Genomic DNA, 15,818 nt, shown 5'->3' with positions numbered 1-15,818 from the left:
AATGAGTAAGCAGGGATGGTGACAACCTCTGAATGTAAATCTGTCTCAGTGTATTTGTCTTCATATAGACTGATGTAGCTTAGCCTACAGCAGATATGAGCTTTAGTATGGGTGTCAATGAGCCAAAATTCAAAGTAGATATTTGGCCATGAGCACCATAAAGTATGGTTTACAAATACAAATGGAAATGGAAATTTGACAATTCAAGCCCTAAGATGTGGGAGGAAAACACAAATGACAAACAGCTCCCCCTCCCACGACAAACTACTTTTAAGATGCCCTTTAGCAAGGCATCGAACCTCCATCTGCTCCAGTGGAGCTGCCCTGTGGCCAACAGGAAGCTGTTTTCACCAGGCAGTTCCCAGTTGTTAATATGCATAGCAGAATGGATGTGAATCAGAGCATTGCTGAAAGAAACGAAAAGGCTCAGTCAACATTACCTGACTAAATAAAGGTTAATATATAATTATATATATTTTTATTTCCCTCAGCCTGAGGTGGCTTCTGAGTAATCATCTGAATTATTTTTATTTTGTTGAAACTGGGTCTACCCGCACAACACATGATTATAGAAAGTAGGCTGCCCCCGACCAAAGCTTTACCTAGACGACTAGTAGTCGTTAGTTCAAGACGTTAGTCGACTAGTCGTTGCACGTTTTTTTTTTTTGGGGGGGGGGGGGGTTCTGCGGCTAACCGACCAATGAAAACTTGATCGACTAAGACTCTTCTCACCATCTAACGGTTTGGTTGACTATTCTGGGGCAGCCCTGAGAGGAAGTAACACTACATTTATTCATTTATTGTGAGTGCTAGGTGGCTGTGTCATTTAGAATGAGGGGCTGTTTTCATTACAACGAAAAGGGGAATCATGGACACAAAGCAGTACAAGAGTAAATCTCAAAAGGTAAGGAAAAGCACCCAACATCAAGACCCTGATATACAGATCTGATTGAAGCTGCACATATATGTGTGTGTGTGTGTGTGTGTGTGTGTGTGTGTGTGTATCCATGCGTAGGTGAGCGTTTGCAGCCCTAAGTAAACACTTGACTCATCAAGGTCTTGACGGAACTATAAGCATCCTCTTCCCATTTGTCCCCTCCCACACACACACAGTCACACAGTCACACACACACTCCTAGCACTCTGCTCCTGCCCTTTCATTGTTTATTAGCGATGCAATCCGTTATAAAGGTTTGGCCGAGCATCAGCGCTGCTTGGCCCCTATGCACACACCTTGCGTTCACCGCGGCTGCATCTCAATGACCTGATGAGGGGAAATATCGTAACAACACTGTTTTCCGAAGGTTACGGTCTCGCTCGTCAGAACAAAATAAATGCAAAAAACATTACAGAAGAAATAGAGGTAGAGAGACAGAGAAAACAAAAAAGGTAGCACTATTAAGGAAAAATGAAGACAGAGATGAAGTTGGACAAAAAGAAAATGAGAAAAAAAGACTGAAAAGACATGATGAAGGATGAGGGGGGCATGAAGAATTGTTAAGACAACACGAGTGAGAAGAGTAGGAAGGAGAAGACTGAATGAAAGAAAAACAGCACGATAGAAAGTAAAGTGAAAAGAGAACGACGTGAAAAATCCCATCTCCTCACTCCACAGATGCTGCTGCGAGCACATACACACAAACACAGGGGACAAAGCATATTCACAAGCACTGCTGCATGCACAAATACACACGGGTGGCCAAACACACACACACACACGCACGCACACACAAATACACACAGATGGATGCTTGTGTGCAGTTTATGTAACTCTGTTTGTCTACTGATTATCATGAACTCATTTAAGACTCTTATGCAACAGCACTTAGATATTCAACATTCAAAATCATTTTTCTCTCATGGGATTTGGAAACTTTGGTCTCCCGCGTTGTGCAGCCAAATATCTAACCACCCAAGCTGAAAGAAGCCCCTAAACTGCACTGGCTGAGAGAATAAACTTTAAGAGTAAGAGAATGAAATATACTTGAACCCTGAATAGTGATCATAGCAGTGGTATTTTATCTTTTCAGAGCAGGAGTTTAAACATCTGTGGGTGGGCATTATTCGCATGAAAATGTCAAAACGAGAAATAAAAAAATATATTGTTGGAATCCTGGGGGCTTATGCTTTTTTTTTTTTTTTTTTCTTTCTTCATATCTCATTTCAAACCAACAAGTGAAAACTGTCGCCCACGTGTGGGAAACATTTAATGACTCTGGAAATGAGCCACAATGATGATATGCATTGTTGACAAGGAAAAACATGGGTGTAACTCATTTTCACATTCTGCCACCAATCAGTTCACATGAGGGCATGCACATTTTAAAAGGTTCAAGTGCAAGCGGAAACTTCAGCTACTGGTGCCTCTCATTACTCTCTGATGAGGAGCTGAACCTGTACCTCTGCAGTCCAAGATCAAATATTTCTCGCTCAACTGTCTTATCTGTATTAAATGTAGATTATCGCACTGTAATCCAGCTAATTGGTGAAATCTGCTAGGTTTTGGTGTAACTGACAACGGCATCATAACAAATGATTAACACAAGTGAAAAGTGCAACAACAAACCTGTATGCCAAGGAAGACTTTATCAAGTCAAAACCACATCACTAACAACCTTATGAGGGGGTCAAAGAGGAAACAGCTAGCACGGTGACAAAGGAGAAACAGTGACTTAATAATAAATTAATTTTATGTCCTTTCTTTCTTGTTTCTCACACTCTTGTCAGGATGTTGATACTGACAACACCTTCAAAGACCAGTGGGAATCCTCGGCCTTCAGGAGGATGTGGCCCCCAAACCTGCCTGGTACTCTACGTTGAACATTTTAACACAAAATACTGCTTTTACAGTTCCAGCAAATGGATGTATGTGTGTATGTATATGCAAGTAATTCACTGAGAAAAGCTAAAGCAAAGGTTTAAATATGTAGTCGTCCAGTCTGCAGTGATAGCCGGTTACATTGCACTGTTAATACGACACTACCCAATTATGTTTTACCATGGATGTATTTGGGTTTTTTTTTTTTTTTTTTTACCATGTTCTATCGTCAAGTGGCTGTAATTTTCATATACAATTTGTGTAGTTAGTAGTTAAAAAATGAAATTGTTTGCAACTATTTATAATTACAATAGTGAGCATCTTAGTGAATTCTTTCTTTCCTCGCTTTTTGAGAGAGAAACACAACCAAACCTGATGCCCACATGTTTGCATAACAACATGCGAGCCGGGGTTACAACCAAGCATGTGTTATTTGGTTCATAAGAAACAGGACCATACACCAGTTTGCTCATGCATAAACAGTGTTCCAGCGTTCTTCTGGGACTTTTACGTTTGTATCAGCTGTCTATAGGTTGCCCTTTTCATTAGATACTCCCTGTTGGTGTCTACACACTGTTAGCTTTAAATATGGGTTCAATGGGGCTTGTTTTCCTTTCATGAAATAAGCAATTTGGTGTCATTTTTCCTGCAAATGACCAGAAAATTACCCAAGCTTGGTGATCCATCACAGTGAACAAAACAAATGTGATGACCCTTGACTAATTTGTTTGTTTCATGCTATTCCCTTGTGACCAGGTTGAGTGATTTCCTGTTCGTGTACACGTTCAGAGATATCTCACTGGTCCACAAGACAAATCTGGCTGTCTAATTGGGTGAGCAAAGCCAGAGGGTGTGCATGTCAAAGAACATTTGACATAATAAAGTTTATCACTTAAATATGAAATCCTTAATTGCCGCATTCCACTCTCCTTCCTGACAATCAGCAATAATAATCCATCCAAAACACTGCTTCACAAATGTAATTATTATCTGCATCCTTGTATTAAGGTCTGTGTTAGCTGTGACAGCAGTTAATTACAAGCTGGGTATGGGTTAGACACATTTTGTATTTCATTAAAAGAAAATACAATGAAAAGATTAAAGGCATAAAATAACAAATCCCACATGCAGCGAAATGACTAAGCAAGTGTAATATCGGTATAGGCACAAGTAAATACCCTGAAGCTCGAAATGGCAGCAGTTCTGTGGTTAACATCCCGCTCAACTCAGTAAACCTCTCAAGACAAACAAACCTGCAAATTGGGCTTTAAAAATGGCATGAAGCAAACACAAACAGGATTCCAGTTCATGAAAGATGAGTTACAAGGCAATTCTTTGGAAAGAAAGGAAACATAAAAGGATGAATAACGACTGAACAAAAGTAATCTTGCAGTGTTGTTATCCAGCACAATAGGATGACAAATGTTCACTGGTGTACAGCAAAGTGGCTGTAATGGTTTTTATTGTTCGGAGGTGGCTCAGACAGAGGTGATGCAGAGATGGATGTTAATCAAATGCCTTCCAGCTCTCGTACGCATGCATATGAACGAGCGGAGGCATAGGCACAGCCTTTTGGAGCTCCATTTTAGATTCTATTTCGCAGCCGTGTGAGATGACTGACAATCGCTGTCAGATTCCACTCCATTACTCGCACGCACACTCAGACACACGCGTATGCATCGATTGCCAAAGTCTGCAGCCTGTGGAGGGGAGCCAATGTGAAGTGGGCGAGCGAGGGAGGAGGTATATGCACATACGAACACACACATTGCGGAACGGAGGGGCTATGCAAGGACAAACTTTAAGCATCTGTCTCCCGCCGGCATAGAAACGTGCAGAGACACACACGTCACACATATTAAACCAAAGCCAATTCCACCTGCTCGCTGTTGTCTCGCTTTATTTGTCACTTGAGAGGAGCGGCAAGGAGAAGAGTGGAAATCTGAAGAGAGGAGAGGAGAGGAGAGGAGGACTTTTTCTATTAAACTTCCTAAGACTCCTCTCTAAGATGATTATTCTATAGGGTCAAAGGATTGCTGTAAGAGCACTAACGCTCCGACTTTTGTGTTTCCTATTTTTGGAGGTGCTTGTAATGTTGGTGATCTACAGTAAGACTTGCAGCTTAATCTGCGGTTGCATTTATTGTAAGCTGCAGATGGATAAAACTGTCAGCTTAATGTCTAAAATGTAGAAAGGCGAGGGGAGAGGAGAGGAGAGGAGACAAAATAGACAAGAAGATGAGGAAAAAATGTAGGAGAGGCAATTTGAGAGCCAGATCAATGTCAATGTAAGAAACAGGGTAACGGAGGAGGCTGTTTTGAACTCAAAACACTTGTCTGACCATTCACACTCCGAGTACCTCACACAGACACACACAACCATTTAGCCAGAAGCCAAAATGCTCCTGCCACCCAGCAACACAGGTTTCATTTTTCATTTTTCCCCTTTATTGGGATTCGGTCTCCATTTATACCTCGTTTCTGACACTCATAGCATGCACCTCTTTGTCTCTCTGTCTATCTATCTACCTTTCTCTGTCTGACTATCTATATCTGGTGTCTGCTGTGTTTTGCTGCCTCTGCAATGGAGAACTTTGGTTGCACAAGGTGTGAAATGAGGCTGTATTGATCTGTCTGCCCTTGTGCGCGGATGTGTGTTTGTACGTGTGTGTGTGTGAGTGTGTGTGTGAGAGAGAGAGAGAGAGAGAGAGAGAGAGAGAGAGAGCGAGCGAGCGAGAGCGAGAGAGAGAGAGTGGCCCTCCATGTCATTTCGCATGTTTTTCATCTGTGCAGCGTGCACACAAAACCAATAGGAGTAAGATAATGACCTCATTTCTAAGTCAGAGACCTCACACACTATAAATATTAGCCACCTTCCTGAACAGCTGTGCTTAGTTTAATCACTCACATTGTTTGTCCCCCAGAATCATTAATGTTGCAGTCTTCTCATTGCTGTCATGTCTGCCTGCTCATCTGTTCAGTACATGACCCCACCAACTCTCAGTGAACTATACGTCTAAAACTTCCTGACGCTGCCTGTATGTCTACATTTGGATCCCAGCTCCTGTTGCTACCATTACTGAACTGTGACAAATCCCTGTACAGTCTACCGGCTTGAACGTCACAATTTTACTTCCATATGCAGTCACTATAACACCCGTCCGCCTAACAGGCATTATTAAACCTTCAGATTTCATTTTCTTTTAAAGGCATAAGAGGATCAGTTGCAGAAAAACATGGTGGAAACAACCTGGTCTGAATATACATGAATGATAAATACATGAATATAACTTGATTATAGCGGAGCTCACATCTAGCTACTTCCTGCCTCTCTTTGGATCTTACTCCTACAATTGTTCACAGATTCTTTGCTATTTGTTTAACACTCCAACCTTCTTATTTGATTTTCTCTTTTTTAACCATCCTTAATGGCTTCCTGGCAGGGCTGTTCGAACTCTTTTCTTTTGTTTCCTTCTGCTGTCCTTCCCCTCCTCTCCTTGCCTCATTTTTCTACAATTTCATCATTCCCCTGCTCGATCCATCTAGCCTCCACCGGCTCTCTCACCCTTATCCTTCACCTCCTCTGCTTTCTCCACTCTCCCTTCATCTTTTCTTCCATTCCCCAGCGCTCTCCCTCCATCATCTTTACCTCCTCTCATCTGCTTCCATATCCCTTCCCCATCCATCCCTCCCTTTCTTCATCCCTCCCCCTTCCTTTGTAAGATAATACATTTGCAGCCTGAGTGATCTATTGATTCCCTGAACCCCAGCGCCCTTCAGAAAGGTAATTTTTTTAAGGAGGAAAGAAGATTAGACAGAAACACAGCACATTTCAAGGTGAGAGGGGCTCTCCCCACTTTACTCATCGATGGAAACATCTCTGTTTTTTTTGTTTTTTTTACAGAGGGTGACGACCGATGGGCAAAAGTGCATCGTTCTTCATGTACGTCCTCTTTCAACAGCCCATGTGTTTGTTTTCTGCTTCCCACAGTATCCTGTCTCAGCGCTTAGCAAAGCTATGATTCAACCTCATGCGCAGAACTTAACAATGTCAAGCAACCTGTATAGAGTATTGTATTGATACTTGACTAATGTTCCTGATGTGTCCTTTTAAATCACCTATAACCGATCATCTGCATGTGTATGTATCTGCCTTAAACAGGTTTCAACCCTTTGCAAGTTCATACAACAGTGAAATTCATGGAAACCAGTGGCTGCCTTAAAAGTAGGAGATACAAATGTGTGTTATGCTTTGGTAAATTGTTTGGCAGTGAAGTAGATCATCTGTAGTTAATGAGCTCAAACTAAATCCACTGTAAGGGTCATTTTAGGGATTATTGGAATGCAATTTAATTCCTGTTTTGACACTAAATACTCATTTTGTTGCAAAAGTAATGACCACAGATTTGGTTTTCATTCTATATTTGCCACACAGCTTTGCTAAAACTTAGCTGACGCTTTAATTCCCTGAAGGGAATTATTTGGAATTCAGATTTTGTTCTGTTTTCAGCCACCAGAAGGTCACAGAGGAACAGTCTGGCAGCTGTTCACTTGAAAGGAAACAGTTACCACTGCACTTTTATTGCAGGACAGATTTATATTAAGGACCTTAAGATGAATAGACGTCATTTGCAGAGAAAACTTCATGTGAGCAGCAGCAGCAGTCTGCTTCCAGTGGGCTGGCTATAAATGGTTTGGTTTAAATGGGGTGTCCCAAGGGGACAAAGAAAAGCCATTCCAGTGGAAGCAAGTGGCTCAGTGACCGGAGACTAATGCAGGTTATCGTCAATGATAATTAGCCATCATGTTGCTTTTATGTAATGGCTCAGATGGATGACGGGGCATTATTCTGCAACATCAACCAGGGATTAATGTTATTTATTCATTATTTACGGAGAAACCCAGTGTTAGACCTCTGTTCAGTGAATTTACTATCATTCATTAAATGAAACAAATACTTGTTATTCACTTACCTGGTTAAATAAGTAAATTAGTGTGATTTTGTCTACATATTTCTCAATTAGATCAGCTTAATGAGATAAGATCATTTATTTTTATCTGGCATGATCATTACTCAAATAATGGAATGAATCTGTGTATATGCAACTGTGCTTTTACAGCATGACGATATTACAATCATAAGTGTTTTGAATAAAAAACATTTTTCAAGTTTAAAAGTTTTTTTGCCCTTCATTTCGATTCGCCCTGTGGGTTGAGCATTGTCTGTACTTAGAATTACATTTCCTAGCATAGCTACACCTTGGCAAGGTCACACAAGGTCTGAGGAAATTAAAGTACAAAACTCTGTTTCATTATGTAAGGAAAGCCACATGTGCCGCTCCTGAATCTAAAACTCTCCGCCACTGCTTTGGGATTTCCGAAGGTCTCATTATCCAAACATTTTGACGAGATGTTCCTCCAGTTTTCAAAGAGCTTGACGAGAAAGAGGTCTGACTATGCGAGATTACCTTTGGGCAAATGGGTTGAGTGAAAAGTTAGGACTGGAAACTTTGTTGCAGCCACACTATTAGGCTGATAAGGTGGATTTTTACATGCAAATGTAAAACTCCACCACCTGGTGCAGCTTTAGTCAAGCTCTGAATGAGATAGGATTCTGTCTGGATCTTTGAAAACCATTTATGTAGTTAAGTCTTTATGGAGCTAGATAGTAGTTACAGAAGAAAAACATGACAACAGTGACAGCAAAGAATCGCAGCAGGGTCGTGTCTGCAGCCTACCAACCAACCAACACCCGCTTACTTGCTACGTCAGTGCAGGGAACATGTAGTGCCTAAGATGTAGAACCAAAAGACATAAACCTTTATTGCTCTTAAATTGTTTTACAAATGACCTATTTGTTTTAGGGTTTACGCTCTTAATGTCATGCTTTTGCTTATGACCGCTGTTATGTTTGAGGATTCACTAATGTTTTTATGCTGCTGTACTCAAATTCTAATAAATGAAACTGGTCAGTTTAGATTGGCAGGACTGTCTATGAAGCAGCTGCCTCTACTCCTGCCAAGAGTCCGATTCAGTTTTAAGCCGATGAAGAGGAATGGAAGAGGAAAGAGATGATAGAGAAAAACTGAAGGTCAGCGTGGAAGGAAAGTATGAACGGGGGGAGAAAATAATAAAAAGTAGAGCTGAGGTTTAGCCAAATTAATGAAAAAAGAGAGATAAAATGCCGAAAAAAAGAAGTTGGGAGAGAGAAAAAGACAGACGAGGAATAATTTTGCATTCGCATGAACAGATCTAATACCAATGAGAGCCCTCCCTCTTTCCCTCCATTCTTCCTCTGTCTATTTTTTTCTCTCTCAGCCTCTTTTCACATCTCTCTTGGGGAGGGGGATAAATCTTTATCAAAACAAATGGGTCTTTGTGAAAATACTGCACTTATCTGTAATCGCAGGCAATCAAAGAAACTCTGGTGTTTTCTGTCAAGGGCCTGATAGCGACCATCTTGGCTGACTGTCTTTCTACTCAGTGGTGAGCACAGCTGAAGTAAACTACTTTTCTCTGTTTTTCCCCAATTTGACTTTTCTTTTGTTGACCTTGTTCATCTCTCTTCCTCCCCCTTCATTATATCTCACTTGGCATATCCTAAACAAATTACATGGTGCATTCTCTGTCTCTGTATCTCTATACATCCCATCTTCTTCATTGGGCTTTAGTTTCCTTCCATCTCCTTTGACAACCGTCTCACTGCATCACCCCCACCCCACAAAAAAAAACCTCACTGAGATGGATATAACTGCATAGTTGCTCCATAAGGGAGGCATAATGGATGTCATAGCTCACTGATATTGTTACTGCACGTCACTTCAACCATGTGCGGAAATCTACCCGGTGAATGGAGCCATTTCAGAATGTGTGTGTTGTGTTTGTGTATTTATGTGGAGAGGGAAGGATTTTGAAGGAAACACTTTTTATAGCCAAGCAAATGAGAAAATAGGCATGACATTTATAAGTCTGACAGAAAGTCATGGTTTGCTGATTAGGGAGAGAAAATAAAATAAAAATTCAAGAGTTGGTTCACCTGATCACAGAAAAAACATTTTTTATACCCCTAATGGTATTTAGCAATACAGATAGTTCTTCTTAGATGTCTGGGATTTCTGCCTCCACCCGAATACAATGGAGGTGGTTAGAATTTCATTAGTGAGCCACAGACCTCCCTGTGAAAACTTTTCACTGAGGGTACTGAGGCAAAATCCAGAATGAGAACAGTATAGAATATAAAGCAGAAAGATAGAAATTCACTAAGCGAGCAGGTCGATTGATAGACAGAAGCAGAAACCGGTGCAGAAGCAAGAAAGACAAACTGGGAAGTGAGAAATATAGACAGAGAACAAAAAAAATAGTTGTGAAAGTTGAGAAGCAGCAGGGAGAAAAAGCACAAAAGCACATGTAAAAAATGAGACAATGTCAAAACGTAGCAATATGGCTGATGGCAGAGCGTACGTATTTAGCAGATGGCTGATAATAATTAGCTACAGGATGAGATCTACAGTGCACCACTGGGTTCGGCTAATTCACAATATGCTGGATTCAATGCACATATTCACTTCCGTGAGGTCAATTAACTTCCACACGCCTTGTGGAGCAAAACAACTTACACAGAACAGCCTAGAAGCCCAACTAAAGTTGACACAAACACATGAAGAAATAATATTAAATAAGATAGCATTGAAATAAGTGTATCGCAAGATTAAATGTGTTCGTTGGAGCACTGCCAGAGCACCGCTGCCAAAGCATGGAACTTTTAAAGCAATGCTGTTGCTTTGCATTGTGACCCGTTATCCTGTTCCCAAGCTACTACAGCCGCTGCTTCTTCCCTGTTACTCAGTCAGGTGTGGTTGCCCCTTTACGATTGACAATATTACTCTGGGTCAAAGTGACAAGTTCAATCTCTTCTGGGTGAGTAGAACTCCCTGCCTTAACAGCTTCGATCTCAGACTTCACCTTTTAGAAAGAGAGAGCAGGCTGATGTGGGTTTGCCCTGAGCATGAAGATGGGTTAGTGATTGGGCACCGTCTATCTACTTTAGACAATTTATAGGAACTTAGTTCTCTCTTACTTTTCTCCTCCACTACACCCTCACTTTAAAATTCAGGAGGCATCTTCCTCCCGGCTCGCGACTACCAGTGTAGCAGCCAATCACTAATCAGCGTGCTTTTTATTAATCCAATCAGCTGCTTCTGTAACATTCTGCCTCCAGCTCCTTACACTGGTGCCAACATCTTACTCCCCAACACCACCACTGCCAGCATCAAGACTCGATCCAGAATCAGTGGCAAGATGGCCAAACGGCGGGTTATGTACTGAGCAATTACAGGGTTCATCCCAATAATCCAGTATTGACTCCAGATGGACTCTCCCAAAAGCCGTATGCCTTATCAACAACAGTGTTTATCCACAAATCAGTCAGTGTTTTTGATATATCTCTAACAGCAGCTTGTCACATTCATCTATACATCCATTTTCTATATCTTCATATCCTGTTCAGGGGTGTGGGCAACTGAAGCCTATCCCAGCATGCACTGCATGACAGTCACATATTCATGCCTATGGCCAATGTAGAGTTCACACGAATAAATGTTTTTGCACCACAGGGAGAAACTGGAGAATCCCATATTTACAGAAGCATGTTGTCGGCATGAATATACATAATTAAACTAGATTGAGTAATTGATAATTAGCATTTGTTTTATTGTTTAATTTCTGAGAACTAGCATACTACTACACAAAACTAGTTCGACATTTTGGGAAATGCGCTTATTCGTTTTCTTGCCAGGATCAGGATAATGTGATAACACTCTCATGTATTCACGCCACTGATGAAGCTTGCTAACTTAGCTTAGCATAAAGTCTGGAAACAGCTACTGTTTTATGGCTAAGATAAACAGCTAATTGTCATTTTTACACTTCAGTATTTGTACGGATTAACAAACGAGATACACTGTGTTAATAAGTGTGCATTTTTACAAGGTGCTGGTCGGCTGATTGTGTTATCTTTGAGCAGAGGCAGGCGAGTTATTTCCCCCTATTTTCAGCCTCAAAGCTACGTTAGCTGGCGGGTGGCGGTGGCTTCACATTGAGTGTAAACGACATGAGCTCCCTTGTATTTCCCAAAATGTCAAACTTTTGCCAGTTAAGGGGTCATTTTCTTTCAAACGATATTCCCCTTGGGCATTTGGGTCAAAATTGCTGTAATTACTTGGTTGCCTTAAGTCGAGCAGACGACCATTCGTGCATGTTATCTAGACTCTCCATTATAGACTATCTAATAAAACAGACGTAACGGAAAATTAAAATGAATAAATAATGTAATTAGCACACTAAATGTATTAATATCTGAGCAATAAACCCCTAATCTCTTATGAAACCTCTCCCCATGATAGGTTGCTAACTGCCATATCTACATAACTCTTTGGGATGTCTTGGCAGCAGTAACAAAGTTCACAGCTTTGCTTGGGGATCTAAATTGGCTCACAGTGGGTTTAGAGATAGAAGGGTATTAACAAAGCTTGCAGAGAAAGACAGAGAGGAAGAGATGGGGAGTGTATACACAGAGGCAGAGGAAGATGAAGAAAGACAGGGAGGGACGGAGCTAGGAGAGAGAATGAGTTTGCATAGATTGACAGCACAGACAGAAAGTAAATGGCCATGATATAATAGTGGGAAGCAGAGAGGGCGAAAGCAATGGCTTGACTGACAGAAAGGAGGCGAGCGATGTGACGCACAGGGAGAACATAGCCATTTCTTTGGCCCCTACTCATATTCCTCCACCTCCTTCTCCTCCTCCTCCTTCATGGTAAGTGATAGGAGTTAGTCCCAAATCCCAGAGCATGCAGGCCGACGGGTGGATTAGCGCCCCTGCTCTTCCGTTATTCTCTCTGCTTGATTCTACCGTGGTTTTACACCCAAGGCGGGAGGCAAGGAGCAGGGGAGCTGATTTCATGGCAGCTTCTGTCGGATTAGACGGGAGGCTTGAGAGGGGTGCCAAGAGAGGTGGGGACACCTTTCAACCTTTCCCTCTTACCGTCCCCGGTGTTTACACTCTCTACGTTTGTGGGCTTGTGTCCCCTGCTGTTCTCTGTTTGTCTGGTCCAACCTTTTTGTCTCAGCCGACTTCGCTTGTCTCTGTATATCCCTCTCATGATTGCATCTCCTCTCTTATCCTTACTCTCACTGTCTTTCCCGTTTTGACTTCCCACCACCAACTCTAGGGAGCTCAAATTCAATTAGAATTTTGAATATTATTATTCAGTTTATAAAGTTTCAGTCATGCATGAAGTTGTGGAGTGTTGGGAAAACAGAAGGATCCTTCAGCAGATGCCTCAATTGATGAGAGTTTGAAGCCTTATATTTCTAGCACTCACACACACACATTTATAGACATTTATTTGCTCCCTCTGCACACCCTTTATGAGTCTTGCCTGAGACCTTGTAAGCTGAAAATCTCCCTTGGCAGGGCTGGATTTCACCTTTGGCTGACTTATACGTGTTTAACTTCCCACATGAGAGATTTGGTTTGAAATATGGTCTTCAACACTTACTGGGAGCACAAAGGAGAGTAATATGACAGAAAAGGGAAGTTCGAAACAAAAGAGCTGACGTGACCATCGGATATTTCAAATAGCATATAAATACTGAAGACCATGTTTAACTATGGGCTTAATCACTGGATGTTTTCTATTCATTCTTGGAAAGGAAACCATTACCTAAAGTGGATAATTTAGCATAGCTAGTGGATCTAGGGCAAGGCTGTAAACATTATTGATGTTGACAAGAGACTTCAATTGCCGCTGTTCTTTAAAATGTGCCGTGTATAATTTATTTTCTTTCTGTGCTTTCAAAAGTGAGTGGGTGTCACTTTTTTCAAACGATATCTAATTTTCAAGAAAAAACAATTTCAGGAAAAAAACTTAGCTGTCAAGCATTTATCTTGTGTTGCGGGGACATATTACAAGATCTACAGTGCGTGTATGCAGTTCAAAACTGCATTTTCTCTAATATAAACTTGATATGTGTCTGCACCAATGCCACAAGAATAAAACCCTGTACATTTTTATCTCTTGTACATTTCCAAAAAGCAATGAACTGAAACAATATCAAGAATAACTTCTACATCATGTGGAGGTTGTTTTGGTATGCCCCTCTTGTCCCAATGCAAATCCTTTATCTCTCTCAAAATGTGTTAATGAGTGTTAATTAACTTCTTTGTGTGTCTGTTGTATTTCCAGAATTAGATTCTGATTGTCAATTTCAAAATACAATGTAGGTCCAAAAAGAACAAGCCACCAGTGTGCAAATTAGACCTGTTAGAAACAGATTTATATTAGAGACAGATTTTTAAACCATTTTAATTTGCTCTTTAGTTCATGCAAACTTACATGTTTACCTGTTATCTTGATAAATTGAGGATTATTTCAACAGCACCAATGCTTTCAGAACAACGCCATAGTAATGCCATACTATCACCATGTTACTCTGAGTTTCTCTTTGTAACAGAACAACTGTTTCGCTGTTAGCTATTGCCAATGAAAACGCTACACTTTATGCGCAGATGTTTGACATTACAAATATTCAAGTGACTCCAAGGACATAATCCCTACTTTTTCTGCTAGGGTTTTATTGTGAGTGTCATCATCAATATCTTAATACTGGTCGACAAAACTGCAAAGTAGAGGCGATTGAAATTTGTCAAAATTTGAAAAAAAATTGTGAGTGAAAGATGTATTTCTATTTAAAAACTGAGAAAGAGAGCAGTGGAGTGATGGGCATGACATTACTCTATTGTTGTAATGATGGATTTAGTGCTACGAACATACATTCTTACATTCTGCTGAATTTCGTATTTGAGTCATTATAATACAGATAATCCCTTCCACCCACTCAGTCTTTGTTCATATCGGTTGCTAGGTTTGTGTATCAAATGATAAACCTTGCTGCTCGAGTTCCCATACTGAAGGTCTGCCTGCGCCTCTACAAATCCAATTACTTTGTTCCCCCAAAACATAACTCTATCCACATATTTTATACAAGATGACCACATGGCCATAGAACACACCAGAACACAATTTCAATGGAGTATCAGCAAGAATGAAACAATTTAACCCCGGTGTCACATTCACAGCTGAAAATGTGCAAGGCCTGAAACAGCTTTCCCTTGTTGATAAACACACACTTGTGTTTGGTTATGTTTTGTCATGATTTATTGCACATGCTCCGTAAACAGGCAATCTAATGACTGCAAAATATTACAAACACTGTCAGAATTGTGTAAGACCAAAACCCTCAAACACACGAGGGCATACACACACCCACAGGCATGCATACAAGTAAACGCACACTCTCATATACATTCGCCCTCTCACATACACACACACACATACACATCCAGACACACACACAAGCACATCATGATCCAAAGTCAATGATGCTATGCTGCCAGCAGCAAGCACAGGGAAGAAAGAAAAGAAATCAATGTAAGACGCACAATGCAGCACGTACTGTATTTATCATGTGCACATATTTCTGACAGGACATTTTACCAAGGAGCATTGACTAAAACATCTGCATGTGTGCTATTGGAACATAGAATATCAGTACGTCAATAAAAGCCATTAACATCCCAAAGGATGACTAGGGTTGAGCGAGGTCACCGTCTGCCCTATAATGGAGCAGTCATTTAAGGGTCAGCCGGCGTACTGCCTGAATGAGGTTACGGCTATGACTGATGACGGTGGGGTTGAAAATGATCTGCTTTGGCCTTAGCGTAGGTGTCAGGGTCAGTCGGCTGCCTAGGTGCAGCGCCGCTACAACGTAGGCGAGTTGAGTTCAGATCAATGCTGACAGCAGTTCATGGATGCAAAGATTTACTGTTGAGCCTCGTAGAGAAGCTGAAGGTCTAATTTAACCCAACATTTACGGTGCCCACACACTGACCTCCGTGGCATGCTGCTTTCTGGGAGTTTATGGCTAAGTCAGGCCTTTAG

This window comes from Enoplosus armatus, chromosome 18 (assembly GCF_043641665.1).
Source record: "Enoplosus armatus isolate fEnoArm2 chromosome 18, fEnoArm2.hap1, whole genome shotgun sequence".
In the NCBI taxonomy this organism is placed as follows: Eukaryota; Metazoa; Chordata; class Actinopteri; order Centrarchiformes; family Enoplosidae; genus Enoplosus; species Enoplosus armatus.
This window is presented reverse-complemented; position numbering follows the sequence as displayed.